This window comes from Bufo bufo, chromosome 2 (assembly GCF_905171765.1).
Source record: "Bufo bufo chromosome 2, aBufBuf1.1, whole genome shotgun sequence".
Lineage (NCBI taxonomy): Eukaryota > Metazoa > Chordata > Amphibia > Anura > Bufonidae > Bufo > Bufo bufo.
The window spans coordinates 66,996,241-67,012,107 of NC_053390.1; positions in this window are offsets into that span (position 1 = coordinate 66,996,241).

Here is a 15,867-nt window from a genome sequence, read left to right on the forward strand (position 1 = left end):
TTAATTTTAATATGTGTTATACAATAAATGCAGAATCTCACACATGGATTTTGCAATATATTTTTTATTTCAATTTTTTTTTTTTATATCCATTCCTATCTTACTTGTTTGTGTATTTTTATCTGTATTTTTAATTTATAAATGTACAATATATCTATAGCTCTATATGCAAAACCAGAAGGAGGAATGCATACCTATTTTTATTAAATATTTTTTATTTATTTAACCCCTTTCAGGCTGAAAGGAAACCTTCTGTATTTTCTTGCCATTGATAGCCGGTCAGTCACTGGGAATGGAGCGGGATCAACATTGCATGTTCTGCCCAAATGATATATACAGGAATTACTGGCACATACTATACGGCAGTGTCTGGCCCCACGTCTCACTCTGCCGATTTGGCTGTGTGCAGAGCAGTAGTTATGATAGCGATATTATGTCCAAGCTCTCCCCCCCCCTCCACCCTGGTGTAACAATCTGAATATACAGCTGGGACATAATATCGCAATCATTACTGCTCTGCACACAGCCAAATCGCTATAAGAATCACTATAGCACTCAGTATAGCAATGGGATGCTGTTCCATGCGCCATATGGTGTTCATAAACCAAAATTGCACCCTGATTTTTCTCAATAGTCTATTTACGTGCTTCGGGTTTGCAAAGGAATTGGATATCGCTCTGCGCTCACGTGATTCTGATGGGAGCGCTAGCGATGATACATCTGTATATATTCGCTATATTGAATATTCGTGAATTTTAAACATCTGAAAACATGATCCCTCACTGCTTCTTGCTTGTGGGCCAATGAGACAGTGGCCCACAAGCAAATTAAGCAGGAAGGAATTATTATTTCATTTTCAAAAAAAATTGACGAATATTCTAAATAACAAATATATTCGCTATATTGATATATATAAATTTTTTAGAATATTCATCATATTCTAAAACAAGAATATATAGCAATTTAGCGAATATTCATAAAATACAAACATAGAGTAATTTAGCTAATATAGTGCTATAATCTTTTTTTAAGAGTCTTAATTTTTTTAAAATCTGGAGTTCAGAAGAGAAAAAAGTTACAACTATTAGACAAAGAAGATTATACCGCTATATTGCAAGAAGCAGGGTGGAATCAATCTTGTTATTCGAATTCCCGATTTTTTGCCAAAATTCGGGAATGTTATGAATGATCGTGTGAGGATCATTATCAGTGACGTAATCGTGTCACGTGTTATGTGCCCTGGTTTCGGTTTTGCTACCAGTGGAGTTTGGCAGTCTGACGGTATTAAAATCGGCGATCGAAAATGGGGCAAATTCGATTTCAAAAAGAAGAAGAAGTTATTCTCACTGTAAGTAATATTGTATCACAGCACTGTATTTTATTTCATATTGCATGCATGGCAGAGCAATATTCAGCAACACTCGAACTACGCCTAAATTATTTATATGTAGATTGAGTGTTGCTAAATATTTGTGTATGCGAATAAGAACTACATTGATACAAAAAAAAATAAAAAAATGTTTTCCTCCAGCGCCCGCCCCCCCAATAGTAGATACTATTGATTGGTGCACTGAGTATTCTTATAACTTTGCACCACTGTCAGTAGCATGTATGTATGGACAACAGATAAATATCTATCACATGCACATAGCACATCCATTTTCCTGCCATACAATATATACCACACACTATATACCATACACACAATATATATAGATTTAAATTTATGTCCATGAGCTTTTTTTGTGGAACCAAAAGTATTTGATGGTTCATTTAGCGTTACCCAGGGTGCACCACGGTGAGGCGAACCAGCTGTACACCCAATACCGTACCGTCACTTAACTAGACAGGTACATCACAGCTTACGAACCTCCCCACTCTATGGCAGGGTCGCTATTGTCCTTGTTTGGCCTTCTTGAAATCACCATTTATTTGACCTTTCTTCTGATCGGTCAGAAGGAAGGAAAAATGAGACACACAACAGATCCTGTCTGTGTAGCAGCTGTAAGGCCTGTATGGTCCCATCAGAATTGGCTTATAATTTAGTAGCCAAAAGCAGGAGTGGGTACAAAACACAGAAGACATGCAAATATTATCATTTCTGTTTTAGATCCACTCCTGTTTTTTTGGCATTAGCAATACTAATGGATTACTAAGCAAATGCTGACGGAGTGAAGGCGTACGCTCCACAGACAGGATCCGATTTTTGTGGGTTATTGTTCTGACAGATCAGAGGAAGGGCAAAATAATCTGTGACGTCAACACAAACTTACTGCTGACACCCTCTCCCCTCTGTCGGGGGGCTCTACTTGTATAAGCGTTTAATAGAACAGGTTCTGTAGACATCTATGTGAAATCAGCTGACAACGGTGTAAAAGGAGTGCGCTTCTTCTTGGCGCTAGCATTGACCTGTAAGGCTGAGTTAATAATTGAGTTATTTGGTCAGTTTTGGCCCTGTGACTGCCTAAATAAGTGAAGTGTGCAGTGACTCTAATAGCGACGTCTGTCTTCTGCATGTCATACTGACTGACAGTATTATTTCACTACCCCAGCATACTCCCTATGCATGTTACTGCAAGGCACAGTGTTCTACGCCCATATAAAGGCTCTATGCAGCCCGGAAATAGCCATTTTTCTAACGCGATTTGTCGCAAATATATTCGGATCAAAGCAAATGTTTTCGGAAAATTTGGTGAATCGACCGAATAACATTTTTTTGAAATTCGCTCATTTCTAATGATGGGTATTGCCCAGCATTGCGCCTGCTCCATACACTGAAAAGCTGTTAATGACGAAGTAATTGTAACAAATCAAATTTCTAGATAAAGTTCAGCGAAGCTGGCAATTAAAATTTTTCAAAACTTTGCTCTTTACTACTGTAATTAGAAGTTATTCCAGAATATTTTTCCTTGACCATCTTGACTCTAGCTAATACTATTTAGCCATAAACCTATTGTTTATACCTCTATTATAAAAACTATCTAATCTAAACACTTGGATCAGCATTTTCCTTCCATCAGTACATTTCAAAACAATCCTGTTCAGCATCACTTTTTAAAAACCGCTTCTATATTTTACAAGGCATCGACCTTTTGATTTTGTGTTTCAATTAAAGCAGTGAATGCAAATGTATTACCCCGGCTACAGCTTTATACTTTAACAAAATGTTACTGCTTGTTTACTTCTTTTCTGCACACACAATCTAATCTTGAGGGATCTTGTTTAACATTTTTTGGTTCTTAGAAGAAATTGCATTTAAAATGTAACTAAAAGAAAAAAAAAGTTTGATGGATTAGTAACTGAGAACAAACAGAACATTTTAAATGCTTATCTTTAGTTCATCATTCTTGGTGGTGATTTATTACTTTGGTGGAATTCAAATTAGTAAGGTGCCATGTTTGTTCTTAAAACCAAGAACATGTTCCACTAATATATTGGTGAGTGGCACCTCAAAGTGTCTCTTTAGATAGATGGAAATACTGTGAATTAGTAATACATTCTCAGAATTGTCATTTAAAACCCCATATATTTTTTTTTCATTCTAAGGGAGTTACACTATGTCTACTGTTATAATCACAACTCTTTCAGGTCTATTCTTCTGGGGAACCTTTAACGTGGCTCTAAGAATCCAAGAGTTTCAGAAAACCCTGGTTATAAAGTGTTGTCCTACCACAGGGATCAGCAACCTCTGGCACTCCAGCTGTTCAGAAATAGTGATGAGTAGAGTTGAGCGAACACCTGGATGTTCGGGTTCGAGAAGTTCGGCCGAACTTCCCGGAAATGTTCGGGTTCGGGATCCGAACCCGAACCGAACTTCGTCCCGAACCCGAACCCCATTGAAGTCAATGGGGACCCGAACTTTTCGGCACTAAAAAGGCTGTAAAACAGCCCAGGAAAGAGCTAGAGGGCTGCAAAAGGCAGCAACATGTTGGTAAATCCCCTGCAAACAAATGTGGATAGGGAAATGAATTAAAATAAAAATAAAAAAAATAAAAATGACCCAATATCAATTGGACAGAGGTCCCATAGCAGAGAATCTGGCTTCACGTCAGCAGAGAATCAGTCTCTTCATGCCATAGCAAAGAATCTGGCTTCATGTCAGCAGAGAAACAGTTTCTTCATGCCATAGCAGAGAATCTGGCTTCATGTCACCCACCACTGGAAGAGGCCACTGTCACATATTTAGGCCCCGGCACCCAGACAGAGGAGAGCAGTCCCATAACAGAGAATCTGGCCTTATGTCAGCGCAGAATCTGTATTCATGTCATAGCAGAGAATCAGGCTTCATGTCACCCACCACTAGAACAGGCCACTGTCACACATTTAGGCCCAGGCACCCAGGCAGAGGAGAGAGGTCCCGTAACAGACAATCTGGCCTTATGTCAGCGCAGAATCTGTATTCATGTCATAGCAGAGAATCAGGCTTCACGTCACCCACCACTGGAACAGGCCACTGTCACACATTTAGGCCCAGGCACCCAGGCAGAGGAGAGAGGTCCTGAAACAGAGAATCTGGCCTTATGTCAGCGCAGAATCTGTCTTCATGTCATAGCAGAGAATCAGGCTTCACGTCACCCACCACTGGAACAGGCCACTGTCACATATTTAGGCCCAGGCACCCAGGCAGAGGAGAGAGGTCCGGTAACAGAGAATCTGGCCTTATGTCAGCGCAGAATCTGTCTTCATGTCATAGCAGAGAATCAGGCTTCACGTCACCCACCACTGGAACAGGCCACTGTCACACATTTAGACCCAGGCAGAGGAGAGAGGTCTCGTAACAGAGAATCTGGCCTTATGTCAGCGCAGAATCTGTATTCATGTCATAGCAGAGAATCAGGCTTCATGTCACCCACCACTAGAACAGGCCACTGTCACACATTTAGGCCCAGGCACCCAGGCAGAGGAGAGAGGTCCCGTAACAGACAATCTGGCCTTATGTCAGCGCAGAATCTGTATTCATGTCATAGCAGAGAATCAGGCTTCACGTCACCCACCACTGGAACAGGCCACTGTCACACATTTAGGCCCCGGCACCCAGACAGAGGAGAGCGGTCCCGTAACAGAGAATCTGGCCTTATGTCAGCGCAGAATCTGTCTTCATGTCATAGCAGAGAATCAGGCTTCACGTCACCCACCACTGGAACAGGCCACTGTCACACATTTAGGCCCAGGCACCCAGGCAGAGGAGAGCGGTCCCGTAACAGAGAATCTGGCCTTATGTCAGCGCAGAATCTGTCTTCATGTCATAGCAGAGAATCAGGCTTCACGTCACCCACCACTGGAACAGGCCACTGTCACACATTTAGACCCAGGCAGAGGAGAGAGGTCCCGTAACAGAGAATCTGGCCTTATGTCAGCGCAGAATCTGTCTTCATGTCATAGCAGAGAATCAGGCTTCACGTCACCCACCACTAGAACAGGCCACTGTCACACATTTAGGCCCAGGCACCCAGGCAGAGGAGAGAGGTCCCGTAACAGAGAATTTGGCCTTATGTCAGCGCAGAATCTGTCTTCATGTCATAGCAGAGAATCAGGCTTCACGTCACCCACCACTGGAACAGGCCACTGTCACACATTTAGGCCCAGGCACCCAGGCAGAGGAGAGAGGTCCCGTAACAGAGAATCTGGCCTTATGTCAGCGCAGAATCTGTCTTCATGTCATAGCAGAGAATCAGGCTTCACGTCACCCACCACTGGAACAGGCCACTGTCACACATTTAGGCCCCGGCACCCAGACAGAGGAGAGGTTCATTCAACTTTGGGTTGCCCCGCAATATAATGGTAAAATGAAATTAAAAATAGTATTGAATGAGGAAGTGCCCTGGAGTAGAATAATATATTGTTAAGGGGAGGTAGTTAATATCTAATCTGCACAAGGGATGGACAGGTCCTGTGGGATCCATGCCTGGTTCATTTTTATGAACGTCAGCTTGTCCACATTGGCTGTAGACAGGCGGCTGTGTTTGTCTGTAATGACGCCGCCTGCCGTGCTGAATACACGTTCAGACAAAACGCTGGCCGCCGGGCAGGCCAGCACCCCCAAGGCATAAAAGGCTAGCTCTGGCCACGTGGACAATTTGGAGACCCAGAAGTTGAATGGGGCCGAACCATCAGTCAGTACGTGGAGGGGTGTGCACAGGTACTGTTCCACCATGTTAGTGAAATGTTGCCTCCTGATAACACGTTCCGTATCAGGTGGTGGTGCAGTTAGCTGTGGCGTGTTGACAAAACTTTTCCACATCTCTGCCATGATAACCCTGCCCTCAGAGGAGCTGGGCGTGACACAGCTGCGTTGGCGACCTCTTGCTCCTTCTCTGCCTTCGCCTTGGGCTTCCACTGGTTCCCCTGTGACATTTGGGAATGCTCTCAGTAGCGCGTCTACCAACGTGCACTTGTACTCGTGCATCTTCCTATCACGCTCCAGTGTATGAAGTAAGGTGGGCACATTGTCTTTGTACCGGGGATCCAGCAGGGTGGCAACCCAGTAGTCCGCACATGTTAAAATGTGGGCAACTCTGCTGTCGTTGCGCAGGCACTGCAGCATGTAGTCGCTCATGTGTGCCAGGCTGCCCAGAGGTAAGGACAAGCTGTCCTCTGTGGGAGGCGTATCGTCATCGTCCTGTGTTTCCCCCCAGCCACGCACCAGTGATGGGCCCGAGCTGCTTTGGGTGCCACCCTGCTGTGAACATGCTTCATCCTCATCCTCCTCCACCTCCTCCTCATCCTCGTCCTCCTCGTCCTCCAGTAGTGGGCCCTGTCTGGCCACATTTGTACCTGGCCTCTGGTGTTGCAAAAAACCTCCCTCTGAGTCACTTCGAAGAGACTGGCCTGAAAGTGCTAAAAATGACCCCTCTTCCTCCTCTTCCTCCTGGGCCACCTCCTCTTCCATCATCGCCCTAAGTGTTTTCTCAAGGAGACATAGAAGTGGTATTGTAACGCTGATAACGGCGTCATCGCCACTGGCCATGTTGGTGGAGTACTAGAAACAATGCAACAGAGCACACAGGTCTCGCATGGAGGCCCAGTGATTGGTGGTGAAGTGTGTCTGATCCACAGTGCGACTGACCCGTGCGTGCTGCAGCTGAAACTCCACTATGGCCTGCTGCTGCTCGCACAGTCTTTCCAGCATATGCAAGGTGGAGTTCCACCTGGTGGGTACGTCGCATATGAGGCGGTGAGCGGGAAGGCCGAAGTTACGCTGTAGCGCAGACAGGCAAGCAGCGGCAGGGTGTGAACGCCGGAAGCGCGAACAGACGGCCAGCACTTTATGCAGCAGCTCTGACATGTCGGGGTAGTTGCGAATGAACTTCTGCACCACCAAATTCAGCACATGCGACAGGCAAGGGATGTGCGTCAAACCGGCTAGTCCCAGAGCTGCAACGAGATTTCGCCCATTATCGCACACCACCAGGCCGGGCTTGAGGCTCACCGGCAGCAACCACTCGTCGGTCTGTTGTTCTATACCCCGCCACAACTCCTGTGCGGTGTGGGGCCTGTCCCCCAAACATATGAGTTTCAGAATGGCCTGCTGACGTTTACCCCGGGCTGTGCTGAAGTTGGTGGTGAAGGTGTGTGGCTGACTGGATGAGCAGGTGGAAGAAGAGGAGGAGGAAGCTGAGTAGGAGGAGGAGGAGACAGGAGGCAAAGAATGTTGCCCTGCGATCCTTGGCGGCGGAAGGACGAGCGCCAAACAGCTCTCCGCCTGGGGCCCAGCCGCCACTACATTTACCCAGTGTGCAGTTAGGGAGATATAGCGTCCCTGGCCGTGCTTACTGGTCCACGTATCTGTGGTTAGGTGGACCTTGCCACAGATGGCGTTGCGCAGTGCACACTTGATTTTATCGGACACTTGGTTGTGCAGGGAAGGCACGGCTCTCTTGGAGAAGTAGTGGCGGCTGGGAACAACATACTGTGGGACAGCAAGTGACATGAGCTGTTTGAAGCTGTGTGTGTCCACCAGCCTAAATGACAGCATTTCATAGGCCAGTAGTTTAGAAATGCTGGCATTCAGGGCCAGGGATCGAGGGTGGCTAGGTGGGAATTTACGCTTTCTCTCAAATGTTTGTGAGATGGAGAGCTGAACGCTGCCGTGTGACATGGTTGAGATGCTTGGTGACGCAGGTGGTGGTGTTGGTGGTACATCCCATGTTTGCTGGGCGGCAGGTGCCAACGTTCCTCCAGAGGCAGAGGAAGAGGCCGAGGCGGCGGCAGCAGCAGCAGAAGAGGCCGAGGCGGCGGCAGCAGCAGAAGAGGCCGAGGCGGCAGCAGCAGAAGAGGCAGCAGGGGGAGCCTGAGTGACTTCCTTGTTTTTAAGGTGTTTACTCCACTGCAGTTCATGCTTTGCATGCAGGTGCCTGGTCATGCAGGTTGTGCTAAGGTTCAGAACGTTAATGCCTCGCTTCAGGCTCTGATGGCACAGCGTGCAAACCACTCGGGTCTTGTCGTCAGCACATTGTTTGAAGAAGTGCCATGCCAGGGAACTCCTTGAAGCTGCCTTTGGGGTGCTCGGTCCCAGATGGCGGCGGTCAGTAGCAGGCGGAGTCTCTTGGCGGCGGGTGTTCTGATTTTGCCCACTGCTCCCTCTTTTGCTACGCTGTTGGCTCGGTCTCACCACTGCCTCTTCCTCCGAACTGTGAAAGTCAGTGGCACGACCTTCATTCCATGTGGGGTCTAGGACCTCATCGTCCCCTGCATCGTCTTCCACCCAGTCTTGATCCCTGACCTCCTGTTCAGTCTGCACACTGCAGAAAGACGCAGCAGTGGGCACCTGTGTTTCGTCATCATCAGAGACGTGCTGAGGTGGTATTCCCATGTCCTCATCATCAGGAAAAATAAGTGGTTGTGCGTTAGTGCATTCTATCTCTTCCACCCATGGGGAAGGGCTAGGTGGATGCCCTTGGGAAACCCTGGCAGCAGAGTCTTCAAACAGCATAAGAGACTGCTGCATAACTTGAGGCTCAGACAGTTTCCCTGATATGCATGGGGGTGATGTGACAGACAGATGGGCTTGGTTTGCATGCGCCATCTGTGCGCTTTCTGCAGAAGACTGGGTGGGAGATAATGTGAACGTGCTGGATCCACTGTCGGCCACCCAATTAACTAATGCCTGTACCTGCTCAGGCCTTACCATCCTTAGAACGGCATTGGGCCCCACCAAATATCGCTGTAAATTCTGCTGGCTACTGGGACCTGAGGTAGTTGGTTCACTAGGACGTGTGGCTGTGGCAGAACGGCCACGTCCTCTCCCAGCACCAGAGGGTTCACTAACACCACCACGACCATGTCCACGTCCGCGTCCGCGTCCCTTATTAGATGTTTTCCTCATTGTTCCCGTTCACCACAATTTTGAGAATGGCAAATTTGGGAATAGTTTTTCAACCCAGAACAAAAAGTGTGCTTTTACGGTCACTACAAATAACTTGACCAGCTAAAACAGTACAGATTTGGTTGAATAGAAATGTGAGGCCTGTTTTTTTTGCGCTGTGTGACAGGTATAGGTTTAATCACAGAATTAGACTTGTATCTGCACGGTAGCGTGTGTGTTAGGTTTTTCTGAATGACACTATCAGCACCTTCAATGTAAGATATCCTTTTTGGGATAGATTTCAAGTAGGCCTCAAATACCAGAAACTAGTTATTTTGAGAATGGCAAATTTGGGAATAGTTTTTCAACCCAGAAAAAAAAATTTGCTTTTACGGTCACTACAAATAACTTGACCAGCTAAAACAGTACAGATTTGGTTGAATAGAAATGTGAGGCCTGTTTTTTTTTGCGCTGCGTGACAGGTATAGGTTTAATCACAGAATCAGACTTCTATCTGCACGGTAGCGTGTGTCTTAGGTTTTTCTGAATGACACTATCAGCACCTTCAATGTAAGATATCCTTTTTGGGATAGATTTCAAGTAGGCCTCAAATACCAGAAACTAGTTATTTTGAGAATGGCAAATTTGGGAATAGTTTTTTAACACAGAAAAAAAAAGTGCTTTTACGGTCACTACAAATAACTTGACCAGCTAAAACAGTACAGATTTGGTTGAATAGAGATGTGAGGCCTGTTTTTTTTTGCGCTGTGTGACAGGTATAGGTTTAATCACAGAATCAGACTTCTATCAGCACGGTAGCGTGTGTCTTAAGTTTTTCTGAATGACACTATTCAGCACCTTCAATGTAAGATATCCTTTTTGGGATAGATTTCAAGTAGGCCTCAAATACCAGAAACTAGTTATTTTGAGAATGGCAAATTTGGGAATAGTTTTTCACTTCAGAAAAAAAAGTGTGCTTTTACAGTCACTACAAATAGAATAGAAATGTCAGGTCTATTTTTTAGGCGCTGGGTGACAGGCTCAACTTGCCCCTGATGTAGTATATGGCCAAAAAATAACCACACTGTTGATGGTTAAATGCACTTGGGTGACACAGGCTCAGCCTGCACCAGATGTAGTATATGGCCAAAAAATAATCAGACTGTTGATGGTTAAATGCACTTCGGTGACACAGGCTCAGACTGCAGCTGATGTAGTATATGGCAAAAAAATAACCAGACTGTTGATGGTTAAATGCACTTCGGTGACACAGGCTCAGCCTGCAGCTGATATAGGATATAGCACAAAATAACCACACTATTGATGGTTAAATACACTTGGTGATAGCTTGTGCTGGCGCACCACAAGTCACAAAATGGCCGCCGATCACCCCAGAAAAAAAGTGATCTAAAAACGCTCTGGGCAGCCTCAAAAAAGTGAGCAAGTCAATATTAGCACTTCAATGATCCACAGCTGCAGATCGATCACAGAATGAAGTCTTTTGGAGGAGTTAATCTGCCTAATCTCGCCCTAACGTCGCAGCTGCAACCTCTCCCTATGCTTCAATCAGCAGAGTGACGCGCAGCGCAACGTGACCCAAGCTTATATAGAAGCTGGGTCACATGCTGCACTGGCCAATCACAGCCATGCCAATAGTAGGCAAGGCTGTGATGGCCTCTTGGGGCAAGTAGTATGACGCTTGTTGATTGGCTGCTTTGCAGCCTTTCAAAAAGCGCCAAGAAAGCGCCGAACACCGAACCCGAACCCGGACTTTTACGAAAATGTTCGGGTTCGGGTCCGTGTCACGGACACCCCAAAATTCGGTACGAACCCGAACTATACAGTTCGGGTTCGCTCATCCCTAGTGATGAGCGGCTGGGGCAATATTCGAATTTGAGATATTTTGCGAATATTTTGTAGAATATTCGTCATATATTCGCGAATTCGAGAATTCTCTATTATTTTCTTGATTACGAAAATCGGCAATGTAATATTCGAGTAAAGCACGCGCAATACAGGTGTGGGTCACTTTTGCTACATTTTCCAAGCTTCTAGAAGTTTCCTGAGACTGGAGAAAATGTTTGGCATGGCAGAACATTAAAAATGGCTTTATATGCAGAGAGAGTGCTCCAATATATTAATGATTGCGCTAATTGGCAATTAATCATGCTCATATTTTGGCGCAATACGAGCAACTTCACATTTTAGCAGGTCTGACTACATATTACTGATTGGTGCACTAAGTATTATTGTGACATCACAGCACTATGTCTGTAGCATGTATGTATGGACAGCAGAACCTATCACACTACCTAACCCACTGCACAGCTACACTATATCAGGATATAACCTACACTGACTATCTACCACTAACTATCTGTATTATATATATAAGCTAGCTAACTATCTACCTAATGTAATGTGTGGAAAGCACAGAGCACAGCAATGTCACTGCTATCTCTCTCAGAACTTAACAAAACTATAGAAAATGGCTGCTGGGGAGGTTCTTATATAGTAAGGGGTAGGCAACTTTCCTATTGGTTGCTAGGGATGTTGCTAAGCTTAGACAAAGACATTGCAGCCTTCTCATTGGCCCACAAGCAAGAAGAAGGGAGGGATCATGGGTTCAGATGAAAAAAAATCTAGAATATTCGAAAATACTAATATATAGCACTATATTCTAAATATTCCCAAATTCTCACAGTGCCGATATTCGCGATTAATATTCGCTATTCAAATATTTTTGCCCAACATTATTTAGAAACTAATATAGGGGGTTGAGTCCGCACCACCTGCCTGCAGGTGCACATCACTATGGCGAAATAAATACACAAACGGAAAATGCAAATGTGATCGCACACTGCATCCAGCACTCTGCCCTCCATGCTGGATGAGACATTGGTTTATATTTTGGCCAAAGCATAGTAAGCCACTCACCGCGTCAAGGTCGTCTCAATTGAGTGGTCCCTAACTCTTGTTCCTACCTGTTCATGGGCCATGACAGCCACATAAAATCCAGGGAATGCAGGTCAGCATGCAAGCCAAGTACACTTTGCTTGTAACCCCGTCTGGATTTTATGTGGCTGTCATGGCCCATGAACAGGTAGGAACAAGAGTTAGGGACCACTCAATTGAGACGACCTTGACGCGGTGAGTGGCTTACTATGCTTTGGCCAAAATATAAACCAATGTCTCATCCAGCATGGAGGGCAGAGTGCTGGATGCAGTGTGCGATCACATTTGCATTTTCCGTTTGTGTATGTATTTCGCCATAGTGATGTGCACCTGCAGGCAGGTGGTGCGGACTCAACCCCCTATATTTTTTTCTTTGTAGCATATATTGGAGGAGTGGCGATCTCCTTTGAGTCAAGCACACCTGACCAGTTAATCTGTCCTGGAGGCTGGTTTTAAAGTCAGTATAAAACTGAGTCTGCTTATATAGAACCTACCATTAGCCATCTGGCTCCAGGAGAAGTATATGGTGGGTTCAGCATGCATGTTGGTACTTGCATCCCTGGATCCGATGAAAGCTGTAATGGCACCAGACGGGGTTACAAGCAAAGTGTACTTGGCTTGCATGCTGACCTGCATTCCCTGGATTTTATGTGGCTGTCATGGCCCATGAACAGGTAGAAACAAGAGTTAGGGACCACTCAATTGAGACGACCTTGACGCGGTGAGTGGCTTACTATGCTTTGGCCAAAATATAAACCAATGTCTCATCCAGCATGGAGGGCAGAGTGTGTGGATGCAGTGTGCGATCACATTTGCATTTTCCATTATTTAGAAACTATAACTCCCAGAATGCTTCATTCACTTCTATGTGAGTTAGAAGAACAGCAAAGCATATTTGTAGGCTTGTAGTTGTAGTTTCACAGCACCTGGAGTGCTGAAGGTTGCTGATCCCTGTCCTAACATGTTAGTCAAAGGCTACAGTAGTTTAACTTAAAAATAATCTGTCTTGTCTTTCAACCACAGTGGCTCTCTTTACTTGTCTGTATTTGCCACTTCACAGACTCTACAACTGTATTTTTTTTCCAGTACTCCTCTATTAGGCCTCTTTCCCACGGGTGTGTGTGCCCCGTGGTCGTGCTGCGGCCTGCAAAATGCGGGCCGCAATGCACGAGCACAGTCCATGGGGCAGCCGCATTGGATCGCGGACCCATTCACTTGAATGGGTCCGCGATCCGACTGTTCCGAAAAAAGATAGGACATGTTCTATCTTTTTGCGGAACGGAAGTACGGGACGAAACCCCACGGAAGCACTCAGTAGTGCTTCCGTAGGGTTACGTTCCGTGGTTTCGTTACGCACCATTCCGCATCTCCAGATTTGCGGACCCATTGAAGTGAACTGTCTGCATCCGTTCAGAACGGATTTGTTTGTATTATCTTTAACATAGCCAAGATGGATCCGTCTTGAACACCATTGAAAGTCAACGGAGGACGGATCCGTTTTCTATTGTGCCAGGTTGTGTCAGAACGGATCACGTTTGGCTCAGTTTCGTCAAGCAGGGTTTTGGTGTCCGCCTCCAAAGCGGAATGGAGACCGAACAAAAGCAAACTGATACATTTTGAGTGGAACCTTTTCCATTCAGAATGCATTAGGGCAAAACTGATCCATTTTGGACCGCTTGTGAGAGCCCTGAACGGATCTCACAAACAGAAAGCCAAAGCGCGAGTGTGAAAGTAGCCTTAAAGGGGTTGTCCGAGTTATTTTTTTGTTCTTTCTATGTTCCTAACTGAGCAATTGTAACAGCTTTCCAATTAACTCACTTTATCTCCAGTGCCTGGTTTCTCAGATTTCACTGAGGGTCACATGACCTGTGATGTCAGCTACTCTCCCTGCTCTGTTAAAGGTCGTTTACAAGCCTGTAAACGAGACGTCTACTCACTGCCGTCTACTCTCTTCTAGGGTTCTTAACCCCTTCAGCTGCACAGCTCTGCAGGCAGTGAGGAGACAATGCTGGGCACTGGAGCTGACAGACTAGAGAGAGCATTGCACAAGAAGGTAGGGGGAAGATCCTGTGTGTATTAGCAGTGTCATTATACAGGTGGGACATGTAGTTCTACACTTACAAGTTGCTGTTGATTCTCCCAGCACTCAGGGCAGCTCTTGTATCCACTCCCTTAGCAGTGTCATTATATATATGGGACTTGTTGTCCTACACATACAATATGCTGCAGAGTCTCCCAGCAGGCAGACATGTCACTCAGGGCAGCTCTTGTAGCCACTCCCTTAGCAGAGCAGGGGGAGGGGCAGACATGTCACTCAGGGCAGCTCTTGTATTCACTCCTTTAGCAGAGCAGGGGGAGGTGCAGATATTGTTTTTATTGCATGTAAACAAAGGGCCAGAAAACTTGCTTAGCTCAGTTATATATCAGATTTTCTGTGCTATATTATTTTTTTTCATAACTCGGACAACCCCTTTAAGTTAGTTCCCAATGAGAAGTGAACCCACCCCCCAAAAAAATAATTTTAAAAAATCTGTAAAGCTTATGGGGGGTAGTTTCTTAACATTCACAGAAAATAATGCACTATAAAAATAGATGCAAGCATAACATATGGACCTGCCTATGCCGTTATGCATTTATGTTCAGGAGCGCAGACCCCACACATATAGTGTGTTGCTCCTAGTCACCTCCATGTGCAGCAGCAACCGGTGGGAGGAGGAGCACACACACTTGTATGTACCTCCTTAATTAAGGTTGCCTATTAGATAGGTGGGGCAAAAGTGCACATGAATACTACTCCCAAAATAGGAGCGTATTCACAAATGAAGGTGCCACTCCTTCAAGACAAGTTAAACAAATCACGGAAAAAAATATATAAAACATCCTGCACGATATGATAATGAATGTTGCGGATGTAAATGCGACATTTATACAATCACAGAAAATAATGCACTATAATAATAGATGCAAGCATAACATATGGACTAAACCCTCAAATCTGAGGCACTTGGTCAATACATTTTGATCAAAACACATCTAAGCCCACCTACCAAGCGACCCCAAGTGGGGTAGTTACTTAACCCCTTCTACCTACCTCGGGCCTGTTTTCGCCCTCCTGCCCAGGCCATTTTTTGCAAATCTGACATGTATCACTTTATATGGTAATACCTTCGGAACACTTTCACTTATCCAATCCATTCTGAGACTTTTTTCTCGTGACACATTGTACTTCATGATAGTCATAAATTTGAGTCAATATATTTCACCTTTATTTATGAAAAAATTAGAAATTTGTCAAATATTTTTAAAAATTAGCATTTTAAAAAATTTCTATTTCTCTGCTTTTAAAACAGCAAATTATACCTCCTAAAATATTTATTACTTAACATTCCCCATATGTCTACTTTATGTTGGCATAGTTTTGTAAATGTCATTTAATTTTTTTAGGATGTTAGAAGGCTTAGAATTTGAAAAGCAATTCAGTTCAGGTCTGAAGTCACTTTGTGGGGCCTACATAGTGTAAACCCTCCATAAATAACCCCTTTGTAGAAACTATACCCCTGAGGTTACTTAAAACTTATTTTACAAACTTTAGGTGTTCCACAAAAATT